The sequence below is a fragment of the Macrotis lagotis genome, chromosome X, assembly GCF_037893015.1.
Source record: "Macrotis lagotis isolate mMagLag1 chromosome X, bilby.v1.9.chrom.fasta, whole genome shotgun sequence".
Classification (NCBI taxonomy): Eukaryota; Metazoa; Chordata; class Mammalia; order Peramelemorphia; family Peramelidae; genus Macrotis; species Macrotis lagotis.
In genome coordinates this window covers 70303321-70327503 of record NC_133666.1, presented here as the reverse complement: position 1 = coordinate 70327503, position 24183 = coordinate 70303321, and the positions used below count along the sequence as shown (strand labels likewise).

The following is a 24183-nucleotide window of genomic DNA, read 5'->3' as shown; positions in this document are numbered from 1 at the left end:
ATGGCAGTTGTCGCAGGGATGACCAAAGGCCTGCTTAGTGTAGACAGAAAACAGGGAGCATATGCTGTGGATGTGGCATGTAAAGCAGCTCATCTGTCAACTGCATTCAGAAAAGGCTCCCCTGGATGGGGAGTGGTGCCACGATCACCAAGAACCCCAAAGAAAATGGACTCAGGTGCTGTTTCCTCAAAGCTGCCCTTCCCCAGTTTGGGAGTCACAGCTGTCTTTTCCATTGTTGCCTACACTTGGGGCTGGTACTCTGAGGCCTGTAGTAGACTTTCTAATCTCTAACTCAAGTCCAGGATGTCTCAAAGTCATTATAATTTCAGCTAGTTTGTTAACACAAAGCCTGCCGGCTCACTTGCCTGGCATTTGAAAGTCCTTCATAACTCGGCTGTAGCCCACCTTTTAGGACCCTGCCTCTATTTGAGCCCCACCGGCCAATGGAAGCCTTTCTGGATTTCTTCAGTAACTCTGAATTGATTCTGTCCATATCCTTTACCTAGCTGCCCACATGGGATATTAGCCTAGTAGAATAGAGACTCCTCATAGCAGAGATTGTTGTCTTGTTTTTGTCTTTGGCAGCCCAGGGCCCAGCATGGTGCCCAGTACCAAGACACTTCAAGAATACTGAGTGAATAAAGGAAGCAGAGAACTTGCCTTAGTTTCTCTCCCAACATTCTAGACTTGGTGATGAGGTTCCAGGGGTGCTCTGCTTGCTGCAGGTCAAAAAAAAGAAGAGCAATAGGTAGGTTCAGATTGTCATGGGCATTTCCCACAAGTATTCCATCACTGCCCATCATCAAGCTTGAAGTAGAAAAAGACATTCCAGACTCCATGCCCATAATGCACTCACTGCAGCATCATAGATGGATGGGTACTGTCTTTAGAGGCTGCACAGGGGCTGAGCCACCTTTCCAGGCCATCTACTAAGACATTGGTCTGACATGTTGGACCTCAGAGAAGGACCAAACCCTTGCCTGTGGAAGGACCAAATTATTCAACAGAATGCTCAAAGTCACATGGCACTAAAGACCAGTGATCACTAGCCAATTAGGCCCATGTTTGACATTTGAGACAGGGGAGTAAATGAGTTATACCCAGAAGCCCTAGAAAGTGATGGTCTGACCAATAGTTATAATGGAAAATGCCAAGAGCCAAGTTTCCATAACCCTCTATATGAGAGAGATCTGCTTCTAGGACATGAAGAGCACACAGCTTCAGGGAGATACTCTTATGATGCTTAATGGGCAAGCGTCCTGCCAGTTGGAATTCATCAGCAGGGCTGATGAAAATTCCTACTGCAAGAAGTGGCTGAATGCCAGCCACCAGCAAAGATTCCTTCTTCCATTTTTGCCACTGAGATTCAACCAGAGTTGTTTGTGAAAACCCTAGATACAAAGCTCAACTTAGGGGAAAGCAAAGCAAACTGCACAGATCATTTCCAGACAGAAACAAAAAGAAATCCTTCTCCCTGGCCAGAGTTGGGCTAACACATACCAGGTTCAATCCAAAGGGAGCACTCTCAATTGTTTCTACAACTCTCTGGTTCTATTTTCTCAGCAAGACAGTGCAGGTTCTATTTCTGGCTTGTGCAAGAAAAAGACAAGGAAAGAAGAAAGGCAGGAAGGAATGGAAAAGGAAAGGATTCATTAAGCACCTATTATGGGCCAGGGCCATCTCTAGTTGTCCTGATTACTATCTGGCTCCAGAGGAGAAAGTGAGGCTGCTGACGTAGTTCAGCACTGCTCCCCCATCACTCCAATCCAATTCACATGTATGTCATGTCATCATCTCCCTGACCTCTAGGTCTTCTCCGAGAACCAAAGACAAATATCATCATCTTCATCATAATCGCTACTTGCCAAGCAATGGGCTCAGCACCCTACAACTGTGATCTCATTTGGGCTGCACAACAGCCCTGGTAAACAAGCCCTGTCATTATCCCCATTGGACAAATGAAGAAACAAAGGTCAAAGGTTAAATGAATTGCCAAGAGTCACTCAGCTTTCAAGTGTCTGAGATCCTAGTCCAGATTCCACTTCCAGGATGAAGGAGAAGCAGGTTCAAGAACCATTAAGGAACCTAAAAAAGGATTAGGAAGCATCTGGGAGTATTAAGAAATAGAACAATAAGAAGGGAACTCAAAAAAGAAAAGGAGAAATATACTTAGCAAGATCAAACAAGATGCTGAGTACCTACTATGTGCCAGGTTCTGTGCTAAGTTCTGAAGCAGGGGAAGCAGGGAGTATTTGGATATTTAGAATACCATTCATGAGCTATTTTTGGTCAATCATATAATTAATTCTCCCATATAAAGCTCCTAGATTTATTGAATTTCAAGCCCTACCTGCAGTTGCCATGGCAATGACAGAACAACACAGCCTGCAAGTCCCAGTCCTCCAACCCCCCACCTGCTTTAGGGAAATAACAAGAGGCAAAAGGAAGTACCTGCCCTCAAGGAGGAGACAACATGCAAACAAATATATACAAGCAAGCCATATATTGGATAAACAGGAAATAAAGGTCAGAGGGAAATCAGTAGAATGAAGAGGGGTTGGGAAAGACTTCCTGTAGATGGAGGGATTGGAGTTGGGACTTAAAGCAAGCAGGGGAGGTCAATGGTCAGGGCATTCCAGGTATGGAGCATAGCCAGAAAGAATGTCCAGAGCCAAAGATGGAAGGTCTTACTCTGGGGATAGCCAGGAGACCAGTGTCACTGCATGGAAAGGAATTTATAAGGGAATAAGGAGTAAGAAGACTGGAAAAGTAAGAAGGGCATAAGAGAAGATGTGTAGGAAGACATAAGTGATGGAGTATAAAGTAAATTGACTGAGTGGACCAGTGGGTGGGGCAAAGTGGTGAGACAAACAGGACCACAGAATCTGAAATACAGAATTGGAAAGAATCTTGGAGGTCATTTAATCAATCCTATAATTTTGAAGAAAATAAAAGGACATAGAGTATAAGTTATTGTTCCAAGGTAAGAAAAATGATTACTTTCTATTATATGAATAACCCATTATTAATAGGTTCTATTCAGGAACTAGCCCTTATAGTCAATTCATTGATCCAGTTTCTTTAAAGGGCGAGCCTGTTGGGAAAAGATTGCCCTAATTCTTGGGGTATATGCTCCTCGATCTTGCACAGAACCCCACCCAATTAGAAGCCTTTCTTTGTGGTGTAAACAGAATCAAATCTTGGTAAATTCTTGACCTGAGGGAGTAAGCTCATGCCCCTGCACCCCTCCACTGAACTTTAGGGTGACCCAGCTTATGAAGGAGAAAATGAATCAGAGTGGTCTGAGGAGATATGGATTCCTTTGTCCATCTTGCTGGAGGTAGCCCAGTCTCATGATCAAGCCAAGGGTTCAGCAAGAGGAGCTGAAGACTTTTAGCTCATCTCCTTAATAATTGTTCACTAAGCAGGGTTGATTTTCACCTGCCAGGGGTACCCTCCTTTGTTGGGTTTTTTTTTGTTTCTGGAGAGAAATCACCAACCATCATTTAACTGATTATGAGCTAGCCTAATAAACAGATTGATTATTAATTATCCAAAAAACTCTGTCCCTCAGGTTTTTCATATGTCACAATGGTCAATGCTTTGTACAACAGAGCCGAGATCGAAACTCAGGCCATCTGATGCTAGTTCCAACCTTCATTTCACTTGAATGTGTCTATGCAGTTACTGAAACTTAAGAAGTTAAATTGAGTGAGTTTTCTAGTTATTGAGGTCATCATTGCTTGTTTACATTTTAACCAGATCCTTAGGGTTAAGGTGTAAATAATTACTAGTAATTCCAAAAATCCAAGACTGACGGTTTCATCAAATAGAGAGATACTACCACATTACTACCATAGCTGAGTAACTGTTATCTGGGTTCCAAGCATATATGGGCAACTTCCTTCCTGAAGGAGAAGGCAAAAGGATCGGCACACCTTTTCACTCTCTTTATTAGAGAATTGGGATTTCTTACAGGAAATAGAAACAAGGCTTCAAGGTCAAAACACCAAATTCGATGTGAAGGAAGGAAGACGTGATCACTGTCAGGATATTGGAGAGTGGAATCCTATTCCACAGAGGAGAAGAAAGGGAAAGGGCACTGCACAAGTAGGGCTTAAAGGCAGATAAGAAGCTTTTTAGGAAGAAGAGGGAGCTATATAGGTGGTCCTAGAATGTTATACTAGAATGCTAGAAGCTCTCAAAGGAAAGCTCATCTAGGAAAGATCAAAGGAAGAAGAGAAATATACCAGACATAGGGAATTCCTTACTTAGGGGTAATGAGACAAATGTCTGTGGACCAAATAACAATGTTAGAGAGGTTCCAGGGCATGCATCCAGGGCATGAGATGGAGTAAGATTGAAAAAAAATAGCAACCATCTCTCTTCTTCATGTAGGCTTGAATACCATGACCAGAAGGAAGCTAAAAAGTATCGTCAACAATTAGAAAGTCTTGGGCACGAATTTGATGACCATAAGAGCACTGTTTCTGTTTTCCTCACTGTTAGCCACTCAAGGCAAGGGATAGAGAAGAGCAAAATTAATTTGAAAAGTGAACAGCTGGCTAAGAATGCAATCTAGACTTCTGGACCAACCACAGTTTCAAATATAGGAATGACACATTTCTGGCTAGGGATGGAACACATCTAAGGCCAACAAGACTCTATCTTCTGGGTGTCTTAAAAATTAATCAAACCAGAAAAGACTTGGGGAGAGAAGACTGCTATAAAATGCAAGCTAGATGCCAGAGAGAGTAGACACAAAGAGGCAAGAATGCAATGTTGTCATGCGAGGAGGCTGAGTTGGCCTCCTAGATGGTAGTAGGATGAAACACATGATGATGGTGGTTCTGGATAGGCATGCCTTCTTTAAAAAAAAGCAAGCTAGATAAAAGAGGAGGATGAGGTAGGGAGGGGGAGGATCATTATCTATTAAAAAGATACACTCCTATAAGATGATCCAAAAACTCTCGGGGTAAAGCATGACAGAGAGAATTTGAATGGAGGTCCATGGCCAGAGAAAGAAATGTGGTGTTGTCTTCAGAATCTGATGCACAATTTCCACACAAAAATAACTTTAAGTTGAAAAATTTGGAAAATGAAGAACCCCATTTGTCCAGTCATCTGCCAGAACTCTGTCTTTGTTAAAATCTGAGCAGTTCATCCTCAGGCTCAGTGATCATTTCCTGTTTCCAAAGGCAGAAGAAGTAAAAAGGGGAAATTCCAGTCTACATCTGCTCTTTACTCACAGGGAGGAAGTAGTCATTGGAGGGAAGTGCACACTCCCTCCCAGAATTTTTGATAGAGAAGGAAAGAAAAATCTGGGCAGTCTTATAGACACCCTGGAATTTTTCTGCCTTTTCCTCCAAGGAGGAAAAACAACAGTTTTCAAAGGGTTCAGAGGGAAAGATAGGTGGGATTCCTTGAGCAGCCATTCTAAAGATGAAGTCACCCCAAGAGGGGTAGAAGATTTTCCTCAATGAAATTTTAAAGACACAAAAGAAAGTTATTTCCACAGGAAATAACTGTCTATAGCAAGTGATAAAGATGTCTAGCAAACTCACCCACCCACCTAGATCTTTAAAAGAAATGCAGAGGGGGCAGCTAGGTGGCACAGTGAATAGAGCACCAGCCCTGGAGTCAGGAGGACCTGAGTTCAAATCCGGCCTCACTTACTAATTATCTAGCTGTGTGACCTTAGGCAAGTCACTTCACTCCATTACCTTGCAAAAACCTAAAAAAAAGAAATGCAGAGGTTGAAATAAGAGGATGAAAAGAGTATGGTATAGTCTTTGGAAAACAGCATCCAAGATGCTAAAGCTCAGAATGAGACAAGGAGATGAGTATACTCAGGACCTCAGTGAGTTATTTTACTCCATTGGGAGAACAAGGAGAATCCTTAAAGAGATGAGACCTTCATTCCCAATGGACAGGACAAAATGCAATTGATGGCAGAGAGAATGCAGAACAGCTTCATCATTAATTCACTTCTGTGTTCTCAGCTAAAGAGAATTACATTTAGACTGGAAAGGACAGAACAAAAATGACTAATGGGGAGTTGCCTTTGATGAAATCAGGTTACCTAGGCCAGATGAATGACTTCCACAAGCACTGTAAGAACTGGCAGGTGTGGTGGCTAAGCTACTGTCAGTGAGTTTTTGAAAGATCATGGTTATCCAGAGGGGTGCCACAAGATTGAAGGATAGATGTTGTCTTGATTTTCAGAAAAGAAAATGGAGTCTGCAAACTACAGGTTCATAACTTTGATTCTTGGCAAAATTCTAAAACACAGTCTCAGAAAGAAGGTGGGCACATGCCTAGAAAGGGAAGCTGTGATCACAAAGAACTAGAAAGACTTCCTCATGAACAAGTCATACCCACAGTCACCTCATTTCCTTTTTTGACAAGATTACCAAAGTAGGAGATGAGGGGTATGCTGTGCTTATAATTTACCTGGATATTAATAAGGTTTGGGATAAAATCTCTCATCTTATTCACATAAATAATGTGGAGAGATATGGACTAGATCAGAAGTTCCTTTTTTTTTAGTATCTTGGATGCCTTTGGCAATCTAACGAAGGCTGTGGATTCCTTCTCAGAATAATGTTTAGAAAAGTAGGAAATAAAATACATAGAATTACAAAGGAAAACAATTACATTGAAACACATGATCCAAATATGTTTTTTTAAGTTTATGAATGAATCCTGGACTAGATGGTAATATAACTAGATGAATTCAGACCTGAGTGTGAAATAGTTCTGAAAAAGACAAGTGACAAGGATGTCTATGCACAACACTTCTATCTTTAAAATAACATAACGTGCAAATTGTATCATCATGCACATGACAACATGGTCCTCTTCGATTATGAAGGCTGAACATCATATCAGATGGTTTCAGAACTGGTTACAAGACTCCACGGAATCAGAGCAGTCAATAATGGTCCTAACATGGCAGCAGGTCTCCGGTAATGTGTACTAGGGATCTGTGCTGGGTGTCACCTTGTTTCACATTTTTATTAGAGCTCTGGAAAAAGTCAAAGATGATAGACTCATCAAATGTGCAAATTATCCTAAGCTAAGTAGGATAGCTAACACTTAATGACAGATCAGAATCCAAAATGATCTTGGATTATTAGTTATTCAATGGGAATTTATGAAATATTGACAATGTGCTGAGTAGTACACTAAAGATACAATGGCAAAACCAGTCCTTGTCATCAAGGAGCTCCTGTTCTAATGGGGAAGGACAAAATGTAGATAAGTGGGTGTCCATGAGATATTTACAGAGTTAGCATAAGATTATGTGGGAGGAGGAAAAGTTCTAGTGGATGGCAGTGGTATTAAAGTTGAGTCTTGATGTAATTCAGAGAAACTGAGAGGCCCAGAGAATGGCCAATGCAAAAGCATTGCAACCATGAAAGATGGAGTGACCTGGCAAAAAGGCCACTGCATCTGGATTGTACATTAAGTGCAGGAGAAGGAAGTACAAATACATAGGCAAGATTAAGGATGCAGGCTACAAATGGTTTTCAAAGCCCAGTAGAAGAAGAGTTTATATGGAGATAATAGAGAACCATTGGAGCTCAATGAGTGGCAGGCAGAGGGGAGCGTGACATGGTTGTGCCTACACTTTAGCAACAACATTTGGGGAGCAGAAAGCAGGAAGGAATAGAATAGAATAGAATAAAGACTTCAGGCAAGAGGACCAAAGGCTATGGCAGTAGGGCAGGTAAAAGGTGATGAAGGTCGAAAGCAGGGGCAGACATGTAAGTATAGAGAAGGGAACATATCTAAGGCTTGCTGTAAAGAAGCCCTACAGCTCTAATTTCCTCATCTTTTGCCAAGGCAAACCTTGACTGATAGAAAGTCCCTCAGTCTCCTCACCCTTCTGCAGTTAGAAGAAGAAGCGCCTTCTTCTAGAGAGGGCAGAATCTGGACTCCTCAGCTCAGGCACTCTGTGTCTATGGCATCGGCCCCTTGGGATCCCATCCCTGCACCCTTCCTTCTCCTCACTCTGGGTGCTGTCTTCCCCATTCCAACATAAGCTCGAGTACAGCCGTGATCTTGCTGTTAGTTGTATCCTCTTAGTGCCTGTCATCTACTAAATGTTTATAGGTTGGTCTGGATTACAAAGTTGTGTGTGAGCTGAGTGAGAGTGAAGAGCTAAAGGGAACACTGAGGCTGAGAAGACAGTGTCCTCTCTACATTAAATGGAAGAAAGAGGAAAGTTTCGGGAGGAAATAAAGAATTCCATTTTGGACCCGCTGACTCTGAGATTCCCATGGAGCATTCTAGTTCAAGATGTCCAAAAGTCAGTGACTAGTGCATAGGAATGTAGCTCAAGAGAGAGATTAGGGTCAGATACATCAGTCTGGGAAGCATCTGTAGAGAGGTGGCAAGTGAACCCATGGGAAATGTGGAGATCACCATAGTGAGAAAGTGTAGAGAAAAGAGGCCCCAGGACAAAACCTTGGAGAATAGCCACAGTTAGGAGGTGTGGTCTTCAAAGTTGTTTGCTTGTCTGTATTTCCATCTGGCCTTCGCCTGTGAAATTGTTTTAACTTTTAAAAATTTTATTTTTTGAGACTAGATCTTCCTATTTTATGAGCCTGATCTCAAAGCGGATTACTATATAAGCTTCAAGCATTTCTGTTCTTCTGACCTAAACTAATTCATGCCTCCTTAGGCAGCCTGGGGGCTCCTAAATATCGGTATCTGACAATGTGGATGATCAATTGGCTTGAGCATTCCTGTAAGTCAGAATTCCTAAACTAAAGGGACCCATCAGACTCAGTCTCCCTACATAGCAAGGATTACAAGAGTACAATACCACACCTGACTTTCTTGTACATCATTTAAAAATGCTTCAATCATCCCCTTTTCTTTTTTATTGGAAATGGTATTGCCTATACCTGAGTGACTGGGATAGTGGTAGGGCCTTCAAATGAACCAGAAAAGTTTGGAAGAGGGGAAGGTTTTTGGGGAAAGTATTGAATTGAGTTTTGGAAATGTTGACTCTGAAGTACCTTTGGGACATCCAATCAACTTTGCAAATACAAAATGATGTAGGAATGATTGGTAATCACCTGTTCTGGAAAAGATTCAGGGGCTTTAGTGGAGTTCAATTACAGTATGAGCCCATAATCTAATGTGGCACCCCAATAAGGAGATGATAGCATTTTGGGCTGCATAAAAAGAGATAGTTCCCAGTGTTAACAATGGGAGGTACCAATGACCATGGGCTTTGTTCTTGTCAGCCCTCACCTGGAGGAAAGCTTTCATTTCCAGGCACAACAATTTAAGAAGGACAATGATAAACTGGAGAATGTCTTCAGTAGGACAACTAGGATGGCATGATCATCAAGTGAAGAAACTGAGGGGTAGTTGGTATGAAGAGAATGTTTAGCTCATGTGTATCACAACTTTACTAATACAGTCGTGTTGTTTTGGTCCTCTATGAGAACAAAGGACAACAACCAATCAATCAACCATTCAAGCTCACAGCCTCAGCAGCATCTTCAATTCTTCACTCTCACTCATCCACATATCCAGAAAGCTCTCCAATTTTGCCATCTAGGCTTTAAAAACACCTCTCATATGCATCTTGTCTTTCCATTTACCTAGGCACCAACATAATCTGGACCCTTATTACCACTCATTCAGACTCTTGTAATAGTTTTCTAATTGATCTCTTTGCCTCAAGTCTTCTCACTGATCCTTCCTTACCAGATGCCTACTTATAGGTGTGATGTCAGGAAAAAATTTCCCTAAAAATAGAAGTCTCCAGGGCAGCTAGGTGGCACAGTGGATAAAGCACCAGCCTTGGAGTCAAGAGGCTATGAGTTCAAATTCGACCTCAGTCACTTCATAATTGCCTAGCTGTGTGACCTTGGGCAAGTCCCTTAACCCCATTGCCTTAAATAAATAAATAAAAATAAAAAAGAGCTTTCCAAAAGTGGAACTGATCATTTTTGGAATGAAAGTGGTGAGCACCCTCTAGTTGGAGGTCTTCAAACAAAGGCTGGATAACCCCTTAGCAGGATTTTCTTCCATGTATAGGTCAGACTAGATGGTCACTGAAGTCCCTTTAAAGGCCCAAATTGTGTATAATTAGGCTGAATTTTGCAGCAATATTACAAGAAAGTCAGAAGGGAGAGAATAGTCAACAGGGTCAAACTCTGCAGGGAGGTTAAGAAAGATGAGGATGGAGGAAAAGCAATTTAGCAATTAAGGGATCATTGGTGACTTTGAAGAGTGTGGTTTCAGTTTAGTAATTAGGTCAAAAGTCAGATTACAATGGTATAGGGAGTGAGAGAAAAGGAAGCAGAGGTAACAGTGGACAGCTTTGTCTAGGAGTTTGAAAGAGATGACAAATCGCAGATGACAGTTTGAGAGTCCAGTGAGGGATTTTTCAGACTGGAGGAGACCTCTGCATGTTTGCTGGCTTCTAGAAGAGATTGATGATTAGAAAACTGGGGTAATTGGGGGAGCAATCTGCCCGAGGAGATGGGAGAGGATGGAAGGAAAGGTATAAATGGAGGGCCTGGCCTTGACTGAAATGAAGAGGTTCAAAGATGTAGAAGAGGGAGCTCAAGGCAAGTGGCTTCTCTCTTGGCAGTCAAAGGATGGGACAAGGTCTTCTGGTAAGAGGAGGTGATGATGATGATGTCTAATCTGAAAGAAGACCCTGGCATCAGGGAGGTGATGCCATCACAAGCACATGAGATGGACTTGATTGAGGGGGGGAGGGCTTAAGAGCAGCTAAGAATGGTGTGAATGTCTCCAGGACTGATAGTTGAGATCAACTCTTATGGAGTGGCAGGTGAGAGTGAGAATCAATTAAGGAAGAAGAAAAGGCCTCCCTTGTCATCTTTCATTTCTGACATGGTATGACTCTAGGATAAATGAAAACCCTACATCAAACAATTAAGCCTTTGTTAAGTAGCCCTTGATATGTCCTAGGCTCAGTGCTGAAACAGGATACAAAAGCCAATCCCTGCCCTCACAGTCTAATGGGGGAGACAAGAAGTAAAGCAGGATGGGCAAAGAAGCCATAGTTATATATACAGGGTTAAAGAGGAAACTATTGCCAGAGGGAAGGTTTCCATTAGTAGGTGGGATTTGAGTTGGTCCTTGAAAGAGGTATGCCCAGAACATAAGAGATAAACAATCTCATTTGTGGAACAGCCAGGAGACCAGACTATGGGGCAGAGAGTAATGTATGGGAAGACTGGAAAGGTAACTAGCTACATAGGGCTTCGAATGCCAAGCAGAGCATTTTGTCTTTGATCCAGGAGGCAAAGTGGGAGCCTCTGGAATTTATTAAGTAAGAAGGTGACAAGGTAGGACCCATGCTTTAGGAAAATCACTTTAGTTAGCTGATCAGAGGATGGCCAGAACCCTCAGCAAGTTTTTGAAGTAGTCCAAGAGTGAGGGGACAGGGGCCTACACCAGTGTGTTGGCACTGTCAAAGGACAGAAGGGGTCATAGGTGAGAGACGTTACAAAAGGAAAACCTGGAGGCCTTGGCATCACAATGGATATGGGGGTGTGGAAGGAGGGGGTCAGACATCATGAGGAGTCCAGGATGACTCCTACAGTGTGAACCTGAGGGACAGGGAAGAGAAGAGTATTGCTCTTGCCAGCAATGAGGAAGGCAGGCAGTAGGGAGGATGTGGGGGAACAAAGCCCTACTCTGTTTTAGATACTAGACTGTGCACTGGGGTACATGACAGTCCCCCTCCCCCCAAGAGTTTGTGTCAATGGAGACAATCTGGAGGTATGGAAATGTATAGGAAATAAAACAAAGTCATTTTGAGGGTAGGGCACAAATAGGGAACTAGAGGGATCAGACAGGCCTCAGCTCAAAGGTCAAACTTGAAGTAAAGTATGGGACCCTGCAAGGGAGAGGAGAGGAGGAAGGGTACTCCAGGCCCAGGAATCAGCCTGTGGAAAGTTCTGGAAGCAAGAGATCAAATACTCCATGAGGAATAGGAAGAAGCCCAGTTAGGGCTATGGCTGACCAGAGTGTATGAATGGCAGGCTCCAGCTGGGCTGCCAAATGCTTCTGAGTACATTGATTTGCTCACCATTTCCTTAACTACTATGAGTACAGGAAGGCCCATATCCATTGTCTTCTCCTGTACTAATCCTTCTGATTCAAACTCAGGTCCTCCTGATTCCAGGGTCAGTACTCTAATTACTGAGCCATCTAGCTGTCCCAGTACTAACCCTTATGGAGTAGAGGGGAGGAGTGGCTAAAAGGGGACCCCCCCCCATCTTAAACACTCAGCAGCTGGGTGAGCAATAACACATCCCTGGACCTCAAATGACTCCTTTGTAACCCAGGGCTCCCTCCCAAGATTGTTCCGAGACTCAGGAGAGACAATAAGTGTTATCAACTGAAATCCTCTGTGCAAAGTTGTATATTCTGGAGTGTCACCTAATCATCACCTATTGCTGAGGAGATTAATTATTCTCCACACTGAACCTGCCTATCGAAGTAAGCCGCCCTTCCATCATTGATAATGATACAAATTGATTCCAAACCAAATCCCATTTTATGGTTGATCACCAAAGTTTGTGATTTTAATGGCTTAGGAAATTGGATTTTAAAGCTAACAGATGACTCCCATTGGCCACTTCTAATTCCACAGCAAATGACAAAACAGGTTAGGTGGGCAGGATCTAGAACAGAAGAGCTTTAGGAAGGAAGAAGGATTCTGAATGGAAGTGGGTACAACTCAGCCTAGCTCCTTGAGGGTGGTGCATCAACAGATGCCTCTTAAAAATGACTCTGGGTGGGGGTGGCTAGGTGGCGCAGTGGATAGAGCACCGGCCCTGGAGTAAGGAGTACCTGGGTTCAAATCTGGTCTCAGACACTTAATAATTACCTAGCTGTGTGGCCTTGGCCAAGCCACTTAACCCCATTTGCCTTGCAAAAAAAAAAAAAACCTAAAAAAATGACTCTAGGACGAGGAAGGGAGGTGGAAACTCTGCAATCATGTGACCCATCGGCCTCCATCACTACTTATCCCTCAGCTTCCTTCTTGAGTCCTCTGCAAAAGTACCTTAGAGCAGTCATTTCTATGGTACAACTTGACCTCCATTTCTACTCCTGGAAAATTTCCCAGAAAATGGCTTTGCTGAATGTCCTATGAGATTTTAATGTTTGCTATCAGAGAAATGCAGGCCCATCAACTCATCCACTGTGACAACAGCTAGAAATCAGTTTAATGGTGTTCTGTTATTGCTGAGGGGTAGAGGGAATAGGAGTACAAGAATACCTGTTGGAGGGCCCCTTTTCCTCCCTGATTCAGAGCATGCTGAGGATTTTTTTCCTGCTTCCTGTTCTCTCATTAGATGATGACCCAAAGCCTTTCTTAATGAAGGCAGGGATGGCTTTAGCTGTATTGGCCACCAGATCACACTGGTGACTGTGAGTGGACAGAGGTAGGAGGAGGAATGGACTTTGCCTAAGAAATACCTAGTCAAACAGTCTGCCTTCTGTGAGGGCTGGGAGGAGGGAAGCAAGATTAGGGGAGAAATTATAAAATTCAAAATAAATAAAAGCATTCTTTAAAAAAATACCTAGTCAAACCTCATTGTAATGTCTGTCTGTTGTGTTCAAACAAAATCAATAAAAACTTTGTTAAAATAAAGTTTGCGGGGCGGCTAGGTGGCGCAGTGGATAGAGCACATAAAAATGAAATAAAAAGACAAAAAAGCAGTCCCTGCTCTCCGGGAGCTGACAATCTAATGGGAGAGGAAACATGCAAAAACTATATGCAGAGGGGCAGCTAGGTGGCTCAGTGGATAGAGCACCAGCCCTGGAGTCAGGAGGACCTGAGTTCAAATACGGTCTCAGACACTTCATAATTACCTAGCTGTGTGGCCTTGGGCAAGCCACTTAACCCCATTGTGTTGCAAAAACCTAAAAAATAAAAATAAAATAAAAAGACAAAAGAGCAGTCCCTGCTCTCAGGGAGCTGACAATCTAATGGGAGAGGAAACATGCAAAAACTATATGGAGAGGGGCAGCCAGATGGCACAGTGAATAGAGCACTGGCCCTGGAGTCAGGAGTCCCTGAGTTCAAATCTGGCTTCAGACACTTGATAATTACCTAGCTGTGTGACCTTGGGCAAGTCACTTAACCCCACTGCCTTGCAAAAACTAAATAAGTTTGCAAAAGACAGAATAATCACGCACCAAGCATTTACTCTCACCAGTGTTTATATTATAAAGAAGCCAAATAGTGCAGAAACTCAAGAGATCTGTCTACCTGAGATATACTTTAGTAAGTGAATGATACCTGGGACCTCAACAGAACACAACTGAATCAATAGAATCCTCCCCAGTCAGACAAGCCTCAATTAGGACTGGAGGAAGATGCCAATTCCATAGCACAGTGTCCTGAGGAAGTTCCTGCTGAGGTCCCTGAGTGTTTTAGGAAACTCTGATGATGTGAGCATCATCAACTCGATAACTTTCCTGCCAGAATAAGACATGCTTCTTTGGGTTTTGTACACTAAGATGAAGAAAACAAATGAACATCTGGACTGTCTACTCTTCCAGTTCAGATTAAGCATCAACCCAAGGACCAAGTGGAATCAGGAAGAGGATTCTCAGAGGCAGGAAGCCCATGGCAGTCCCCAGGCCCTACTCCAAAATGGACAATAAGCCAGGTTTTTCCACCATCCTGGAATCTCCTCACCTCTTAGGGAATTTAGGCTAGCCTCTGGCTTTCTCAAAACCATTCCCTACCTGTTGTGACCTCCTCCTAGGCTCTGTACTTCCAAATTCCTTTTCTTTACTTCCCAATTGACTTATTCTTTCAATGCCTTGGGCATTGTCAGTATAGGTACTGACTTCGGGTCTGATTAAAAGAAAGGATTGAATGACCAAGATGCTTAAACCTCCCAGGGGTTTGTGAAAGTTTGTTAATCTAAATAACAAAACAGAAGGACTGATATGTTGGAGTCCATTACCTGCATGCCTTTGGTCTGCTTCCTCCCAGAAGAAAGGAGATCAAGTTGTCACCTCATTTTGGAAAGGATGTTAATGCAGGAATTAGGTGTTATATTGTAATGGAGAAGCATCCACATTTTCCAGTAGTGGGCTACATGATTAAAAATCCATATGGGTAGAGTCATATGCAAGCAATTATATCCTATTTTATTATACTTGGTTCCGATTACAATGATTAATTCACCCAAACCTGCCAATGGCACACAGGATGATAGCAGGTAGCAATAGACAGGTGGGGAGCCCCTCCTGGCCTCCTCCTTCAGGTGGGTTAGCAAATTTTGCTAAATATCTCAGGTAACGTGAGATTAAGTTGGGCAGAAAGCTATAATGGCTGCATTACAGAGAAACTGGGTTGAGGCTAACCCATCACGATCTGCTTTTATTTGAATACATTTGCCAAAACAAAAAGACAACAAAAGTCAACTGAAGTTGAATCTCTTACAAGAGTTGTTTCTAATCTTATGGTTCAAACATGTTAGTTTTACAAGGCTTGACTGGCCCAGAAACTCTTACCAATGCTATTCACTAAGAATACTGCAAAGCAGAATTGAAGTAGCTCAAAAGAAATCCAAGATGTTCAAATTTAGAGAATCCATCCCGAATATTCATGTGGCCTTTTTGTGCTGGACCTGTGGTAGAGCATACCAAGCTCAGATTGGTTTGATCAGCCACAGTCGGACACAGTGTGTGATGTGTCTTTTGATCCTTTGAGAATAGAGTACAAGAACCGACCAACCAGGGTAGATCTCCATGTCCCCTTTTCAGACTCAACCTGTCGGTGTATACTTCATTTAGTCCCCAATTCATTCTCCCAGGGAATATGATTTGATCAGTTTAAGAGTAAGAAAAAAGTAAAACATTTCTGAAAGCCCTTGGAAAAGGAGTCCGTGGTGGGGTCTACAGGTGAGTAGCTTACATTCATGCTCAAATCAGGAATTCAAAAAGCTTGAATTATTTGTGTTAATAGTTGCTTGATATAAAAAGGCAATACAGAGAAGGTCGTTTTAAGAATTTTTTTGAAAAGACTAATCTGGTTTCCTTTGTTCTTTATGGATGTGATCCAAAGTAAAGTTCAAACTCATCTTAGTCTTGGTCTCTTAGTTCAGTTATTCTTACAAGCAAGATGAAGCATCCACATTTCACCCTGTGAGTTTCAGGTTTTAGACTGGATTTTAAAATCAAAGGAGAAGGCTGATTTTTGAAGTTAAAGCTGAATAAATGTGGGTTGCCACTGGATGGGTCATGGGGAAGAAATGGTTTTTAAAAGGCAAATTGGGAAAGCTACAGCAACTTATTTCCCAAGGAAATCCATTTCTCTCTTTCAGTAGGACCAAGAAAAGACAAGGAACAACTTTATTCCTAGAAAAATGTAACCATAAAGATTTAAGATGGTCTTTAGGGCTGATCTAAGCCATTTCCCTACCTTCAGGCAGGCCTAGCAGATGACTTTGCAACAGGGATCTGGATCATATTTGCTACAACAAGAACTAATTTCATTTCAACGCCTTCCCCCACTTTTTCCAGCCAAGTGATTCCTGCAGTTACCTTGATCTTGCTTATTACTCTACTTAACAATCTTTCCCCATAACACTCACTATTGGGAAATTCTCCCTTATGGTTCGTACTCAGTCCTTTGGATTTCCAGTAAACCTGGCTCAGAGGGTGGGGAGTGGTGGAGAGGTGGGGGAGGGAATGCTTGCAATAAGCCTGTTTCCTCTTTATTAGCAACTCACTGGACTGCTGTTAGTCTTGGAATGGCCAAGCAAACTGCTTTTACAGAGGCCAGAGGCAAATGGTATTGCCTTAAAAGACAGACTGACCTGGGGGACTGACCAGATCATCTAGGGACTACACATCAAAATGGTAACAGAAACCCAGAGGTACCAATATCTGTCATTTGTTATGAGTATTCAGTTCCAACTCTTTTAGTCTTCATTTCCCTGAATTCTAACTGCATTAAGGCTACATTCATACATCAACAGGCAAATGGATTTAAATTGCGACTTAAGCTAACCTTTGTCTGGATTGACCTTTCACATATTCGCCACAAAACTGCCACCTGCCTACTTCATTTGATGTATTATAGTGTGCTCTCCTTTGAATACACAGAAGCTAGTGGCCTCTGAGATTGGTGGTTCAGAGAATCCCAATCCTGCCACTTACAACTCCCTGTGTTATCTTTGGTTAAGTTACTGCACCTCTCCCAGTTTGTGCCTTCATTTATAAAATGAAGGAGTTGGGTATTTGTAAGACACAAAGGGATGTGATGAGAAAGAAAAATGGGACTTGTTTAAAGAGACCAATGTGGATGTAAAAGTTACTCACTAACTTTAAAAAGAAATGCATAGAGGATGGAAGCAAGGTCAGGTCATGGAAGATAATACAAGAGCATGGTCTGGTCCCAGAAAAACATCTCAAGTTTAAAATTAGAAAAGCCTGTTGAAAGATGCTAAGAACAACAAAGGGTTTGGGAGGTCACTGATGTTTGTTGATGTTATCTGGGAGAAAAAGGATTCAAGAAAGAGAGGCCATTTACATGGAGTAGATGGGACAACAATAACTAAAATAACAGATGACAGAGCTGCAACCATTCTCATTTTGCCCTTTCCCCCCCTCTCCATCAATGGATCTCAAGAACCAGGAGAAAGAAATGGAAGTTGCAAAGAGGTCAATTCATGCTCCATATCAAGGCTAACTTTCCAAGAATGAGAGCTGTCCCAGAATGGAACAAATGACCTCAGGGCCAGTGACAACCCCTCTCCTTAGAAGCCTTCAAACAGAGGCTAGATGCCCATTTGACAGGCATGTGAGAGTGGATAGTCTATCCATCTATGGATTGGAGTAGATTGTGCTGAGAACCTAAGCAATATTCACATTCTGTGATTTTTTTTTTGACTAGAGGACATCTCAGGTACTCTTTATTTCTCAATTTATAATCCTATGACTTATCTTCCAGTGTATTTGTGCTCAATTTTGTGCTTGTGTGTGGAGGGGGAGGGTTGGTTTGTAGAAATTAATTTCAGGATACAGGTCAAAATGATGTGAACTCTAAGGCCATTTTATCTATCCAGTGTCACGAAGACAACACTTCAACAAAGGGAAAAAGAGAAATAAAATTGGCCTTTCCAATAATAGCAGTTTTATCTACAAAATTAGAGGGAATGACATTTTTGTCTTTCTGAGGGCAGAAGTTGGATCCAGTTTTCCTTTGAAGTTCCTTCCCTTTCATCTCAAAAAGGATAAAACACAGATTTGGAGCTAGAAAAGACCTCCAAGATCATCTAGTAAGACCTTCTTAATTTACAAATAAGGAAATTAAGAATCAAAGTTTAAGTGATTTGTCTAAGTCAAATTGGTGACACATCAAGGGATATGAACTCAGGTTTTATGATTCCAAATTGAGTGTTCCTGACCTTTGATTCTTATTTCCAGATTTAGTTTGGTCAGTGTAGAATTGCACCATCTAAACAATGTGCTTTTCCCTACAATGTTTACAAAAAACCTTAAGAAACTGTTTCTAGACTGATGTTCCTTAGTAGTCTTGCACATTCTCAAACTTAGTAACTATAAAAAATCATTTTATCTTTGATTACATTACCATAACTCAGCTTTTGACAAAGAAAGAAGGGTTTGACATTTACTTGTTTAATTAGCAGACCCTAAGGACCTTATTTCAGGTGAAAGTTGGGGGAAAGGACAGTGTAGATATTCTAAGAGGTTAAGACCAGAGATAGAGGCAGACAGAGTATTTACGAAGCCCTTGTTTTGTACCAGACACAAAAAGAAAGACAATTCCTACCCTTTGAGAACTTCCATTCTAATGGGGGAAGTGAGTAGAATAGGGTAGTGGGAAAGAGAAGGTAACCACTGGGGGCAAGAGTTGGCTTTGCAGTGGACATGGAGAATGCAAGCACCTCCCCATGGAGGCTCCAAGCAGGCATGGCGACATTACCAGTCACTGAAACAAAGGAAGGAATGGACTGGGTCAGGCTTGAATCTGTTTTATAAAGTTGAAATCTAAAGGTCCTCAGGTTGACCACATGCCAGATTCTTTTGTTTTAAGAGCACCTAAAAATATCTCTTTGGAAATCGGTGAAGTCAAAGCTTTATGAGCAGGGGAGGGAAGTGATCAAAGGCATACTTTAGGACCTAACAGATAGATAATGAAAACTTCTAGGACTGAATTAGAATATAATTTTAAGTGTTTGTGTCTAAAATCGGGCAGGCAACCTTAGGAAAACTATTTCTCCCCTTTGGTCTTTAATTGAATAATCTGGGACAATTTAGGATTGGACTAATGCAAGTTGCTGTTAATGCTTAGCTTTATGTTATAAGAAGCCTAATTGAAGAGAAAAATACCATGTCCATGAGAATCTAGGCTGTTTAGATGAAAGGGTCATCATCAAGGTGCCCCAAGGTATCTGATGACAGCACACCTAAACTATTGGCATATGATAATATGAACAGTATCCTGACTTGTACAAATACAAACCTAGAAAATGACCAGCAAATGTCATATACATATACATATATATATATATGTGTGTGTGTGTGTGTGTGTATATATATATATATACATATACATATATATGTATATATATATATATATATATATATATATATATATATGTATATACATATATATATACACATACACGCACAAAATTCCCACAATGTTCCGGATAACAACCTTTATTCCATGGTATTGCTATTGTTCTTTTCGTAGGCCTCAGTTGGAAAAGTATGCCTTCCCTCTCTCCAAGATGCCATCAGTGTATCCTCTTTCTATGAAAGGGTTCTGATTATTCAAGTCATCCTGTAGTCCACTATAGAACATAAAAACAGGGGCGGCTAGGTGACGTAGTGGATAAAGCACCGGCCTTGGAGTCAGGAGTACCTGGGTTCAAATCCTGTCTCAGACACTTAATAATTACCTAGCTGTGTGGCCTTGGGCAAGCCATTTAACCCCATTTGCCTTTTAAAAACTGAAAAAAATGAACATAAATACAACAAAGAGCTTTCATTTTAGCCAGGCAGGGATCTTCCAGTGTGGAAACCCCCTCTACCAACCTGGTTATAAATTATAGCTTTAGAGAGCAGCCAGAACCTCAGAGCAGTAAAGTCACGTATCCATGGTCACACAGATAGGAAATATTAGTGGTAGAATTTGAACCTAGGTAGTCCTGATTCTAAAGCCAATATTCTATTCGCTACTCACGTGTCTAATTTATTTTAGAAAGAGATGAGAGAATCAAGAAATAACACTAGATTTTGTGTGTGCCCCCAAGGATGATGTAGAATGATCCAGAGGGTCATTTCCATTCCTTTTTTCACATATGAAACACTGCACTCACATCAGTGTCTTAATGGTAGACTAAGTTTTACAAGAGCACTGATTGCCATTTTTTAAGCCAACTGTAAATACTAAAATTTCCTTTCAGCAAATTCCTCCTAAAGATGCACACTCTGGACCTTCCCAGCCAATCAGTATGAAGTTGGCTATGTGGTCACGACATATAAGTGACCCAGTGAGATTTTCCCAGCGTAGATTGTTCTCAGGAAATTCCCAGGTTGTTTTCAGTAACCCAAACTCTGCTGTGAATTTGTCAAAACAAAGTAGTGTTGAAGTGCTCCATCTATAATACTGAATAGACAGTTGGTGATGTGTGAGAGAAAAGAGAGAACAGAGAGCAGAGAAGGGAGGGGGAGATAGGAGACAAAAGAGGGAATAGGGGAGAGAGGAGAGTAATTGAACCCATGGGGATTGATCAGATCCTTCATCTGTGTTCTGAGCCTAGGGACTCTGGACCAATGGGTTTGGGTAATTCATAAGAGGAGTTTAAGATGTTAATTAGTCCATCAGCAAACACTTTTTAGCCACTAGACTGCTAATCCCTGGTACCTCTTACACCTTAGACCACATGCCCACCAGAAGAAGTCAGAGTCCTTTCTTGCCTATTCAAAAAGATTAGACAATATGTGGGCATGAAAAGCACTATGAGTAACAAGACATTATGGGAGAGATTTGGTTTATTTAACTTATAAATTCATGGAACTCATCAAATCTGCTCCTGGTGGAGCAAACCTTGATGAAAATGAAGTTGGAACAACAGTTAGAGTACTGAAATGAAGAATGTAAGACAACCCCGATGTATTAAATGAAACAGATCTCATTCAAAAAAGATCAGGTTCAAAGGATTTTGATTTTGGTGCTAATAGCAGCTTCAGAACAAAGAAGTTAGATGACAAACACACTGATTTGACAGCAATGGCAAAAACCTTTGGATGAATTAGCTAACAACTGTGCTCAGCAGCTGTTTGAATCAACAGATAATAAGGAAAATGAGAGCATTAAGGCTTTCCATGAACAGTCACTGCAGTCAAGGCTCCAGAAGACATCAAATTGCAAGCGCCAATTCCAAAAGAAGACTGTATAATTGTATTATAAAGAGCACCAAGAGACCCAATGATGGTATTTGTGTAAAGTGGAACAGAAACACTTCTGAGACATAAAAGCTAGTTTATCAGAAAAGCCATCCTGATAAAGAAGGAAATCTACAGCATGGTGAATCAAGTGAAAAAACACCTGGATTGTCTTGAACAATGAAATTCTGGAATGATCTTAGCAATTTTTCTCAAGTTGACTTAATTTCCTCTGTGGTCAGATTCATTTTTTTCAGTTCGGAGACACAGACACACACACCCAGTCGGGGAGGATTTCTGTGCCCACTGTGACATCAACATTAAGACAAGTATTTTATTAGTCCTCTTGTATAGTTATATTGTGGGAAATGGTTCAGTTTATGAATAATTACAAAAATAAAATTTGGCATTTGGATAAGGAGAAGATGTTCTCTACTGAAAAACATTTCATGAAAACAATCTTTTAGGGTTTAAGCTTGTTACTACTAAAACATGTGGATTAATTTGAAGTTGAAGAGTTCAATATGTCATGAATGTCTTACTTTCCAACTCAAATAAAGATGTGTGTATGTGTGTGTGTGTGAATTCCAAGTGAAATCATGCTTTACCATCATATGAGAACTGTTTGCATTCATAGTAAAGGTGTCCATAATAAAACTGAACACAAATACTCCTCTATGAATTCATATGTTTAGCTAGCCCAAGAAAAATGTGATGCATACATCAGATTTTCACCCTGGACGTCAAAAAAAAAAGTAAATATGAAAAGTAAAAAAAAAACAAAACCCAAATATCCAGTAAGGATGTGGGAAACACAGGGAAACAAAGACAAATGAAATGGTTTCTGCTCTAAAGGACATTACAGTCTAGATGGCAGATACAGCATGTACATAAAATATGTAGATGATATATTTATGAAATACAAGCAAAATAGATGCAAAATAAATACAGGTAATATTTTAGGGATCAGGGATCAGGATAGACTTCAGAGATTTGAGTTTCAATAAAACAAGGACTTTTTTTTAGATTTTGGCAAGGCAAACAGGGTTAAGTGGCTTGCCCAAGGCCACACAGCTAGGTAATCATTAAGTGTCTGAGACTAGATTTGAACCCCAGTACTCCTGACTCCAGGGCCGGTGCTTTATCCACTGCGCCACCTAGCTGCCCCCAAAACAAGGACTTTTTAAGAAACAAAGGTGAGGAGGTAGCTGCAAATCAGATATGGATGTCAACCTGGGCAAAGATATGGCAGAAGTGAAAGTATAAGATGGAGTGGCCCATATGCATGAAAAGTCAAAAAAAGGAGGCTGAAGCTGATTTCTGAAAAGCTTGAAAGCCCAGACAGAAGAAATTGCTTTTTGTCCTAGAGGCAATGCTGAACCACTGGAGTCTATTGAAAATTGTGCTTTAGAAAAACCACTCCAGCAGTTCTTTGAAGAATGGGTTGGAAAGGAGAGATTCCAGATAAAGGAGGCCACCAGGAGTTCAGGGAAAAGATGAGGAGGGCTTGGAAAGAGGGATGGATGACTGTGTGATTAGAAAGAGAGAAATGTAAGAGCTACTGTAGAGGTAGACATGGCCAGATTTGACAGTGGATTGAATACTTGTAGGGAGGGATGATGAGTAGAAGAGAAGACTGCCAACTTGAGTGATTGGCAGGATGATGGTACCCTTGTTGGAATTATTTTTATAGAGGTTTAAGAGAAAGAATTCTACTTGGGATATTTTGAGTTTGAGAGATCTATGAAACATTCTATTAGAAGTGACCATTAGGCATTAAGTGATGTGGGTGGCAGGAAGAGAAGAGAAAGAAGGAGAGAGGGGAAATGGTAGAAGTGAGAGAAAGTGAATTCCATGGAGATTGATCAGGTCACCAAGAGTGTGGAGAGAGAGAGACCTTAAAAAATTCTCAAAATACACCTAATATTAAGGATAGGGCCTAGAAGATATCCAACAAAGGAGAGTAATGAAAGGTTAGATAGCTGGGAAGAGAACAAGAGAGAATCCAGAGATGAAAGAGTACCTGGGAGAGAAGGTAGTGAATGATATTCAATGCTGCAAAGAAGTCAAGAAGGAGGACTGAGATAAAGCTCTTAGATTTGTTAATTAAGAGATCGCTAGTAATTTTGGAGTGAGCACCTCCAGTTGAGTGGTGAGGTCTGAAGCCAGACTATCAAGAGTTGAAAAGTATGTAGCTTTTTCTAGTTCAGCTGTGAAAGAGAGGGAAGATCCAGAAGTACATCTTCAAGGAATGACAGAGTCAACAAGCGAATTCTAAGAATGGGGAAGTTTCTATGTCACCAGCAAAGAGTGAGTTGGTAAGGAGACACAGAAGATGAGAAAGAAAGATGATCATGGAGGCCACAGAGTTGAAGTTATATATGGTTGGGGTTGGATAGAAGCAGACAGTTGGACCAGGAAGACTAAAGGGAGGAAGAGTATGTAAAGTGACAGCTAGTGAAGGAGGAGGTCATGGTAACTGTGGAGACTAAGGAACGAGAGGTTAGCATGTTCGATGGACTATCAACATGATGAAGTCTTCTAGCATAAGTGAAAGAAATGGAATGCAGGGATTCCTACAGCTATTGCTAGTGAGGTTCCAGACCACTGCAAATAAGCAAATGCCACAATAAAATGAGTCGCATGAATGTTTTTTCTCCCCAGTGCATCTAAGAGTTTTGTTTATATTATACTGTAGACTACAAGGTTAAGCCGTATGTCTAAAAAATA

General features: G+C 41.3%; 1 pseudogene; it reads left to right on the top strand.

Annotated features, from left to right (window-relative positions):
• LOC141498694 (transcription factor E2F6-like) lies at window positions 1-21637 on the top strand (annotated as a pseudogene).
• Window positions 21638-24183: the final 2546 nt, after the last annotated feature.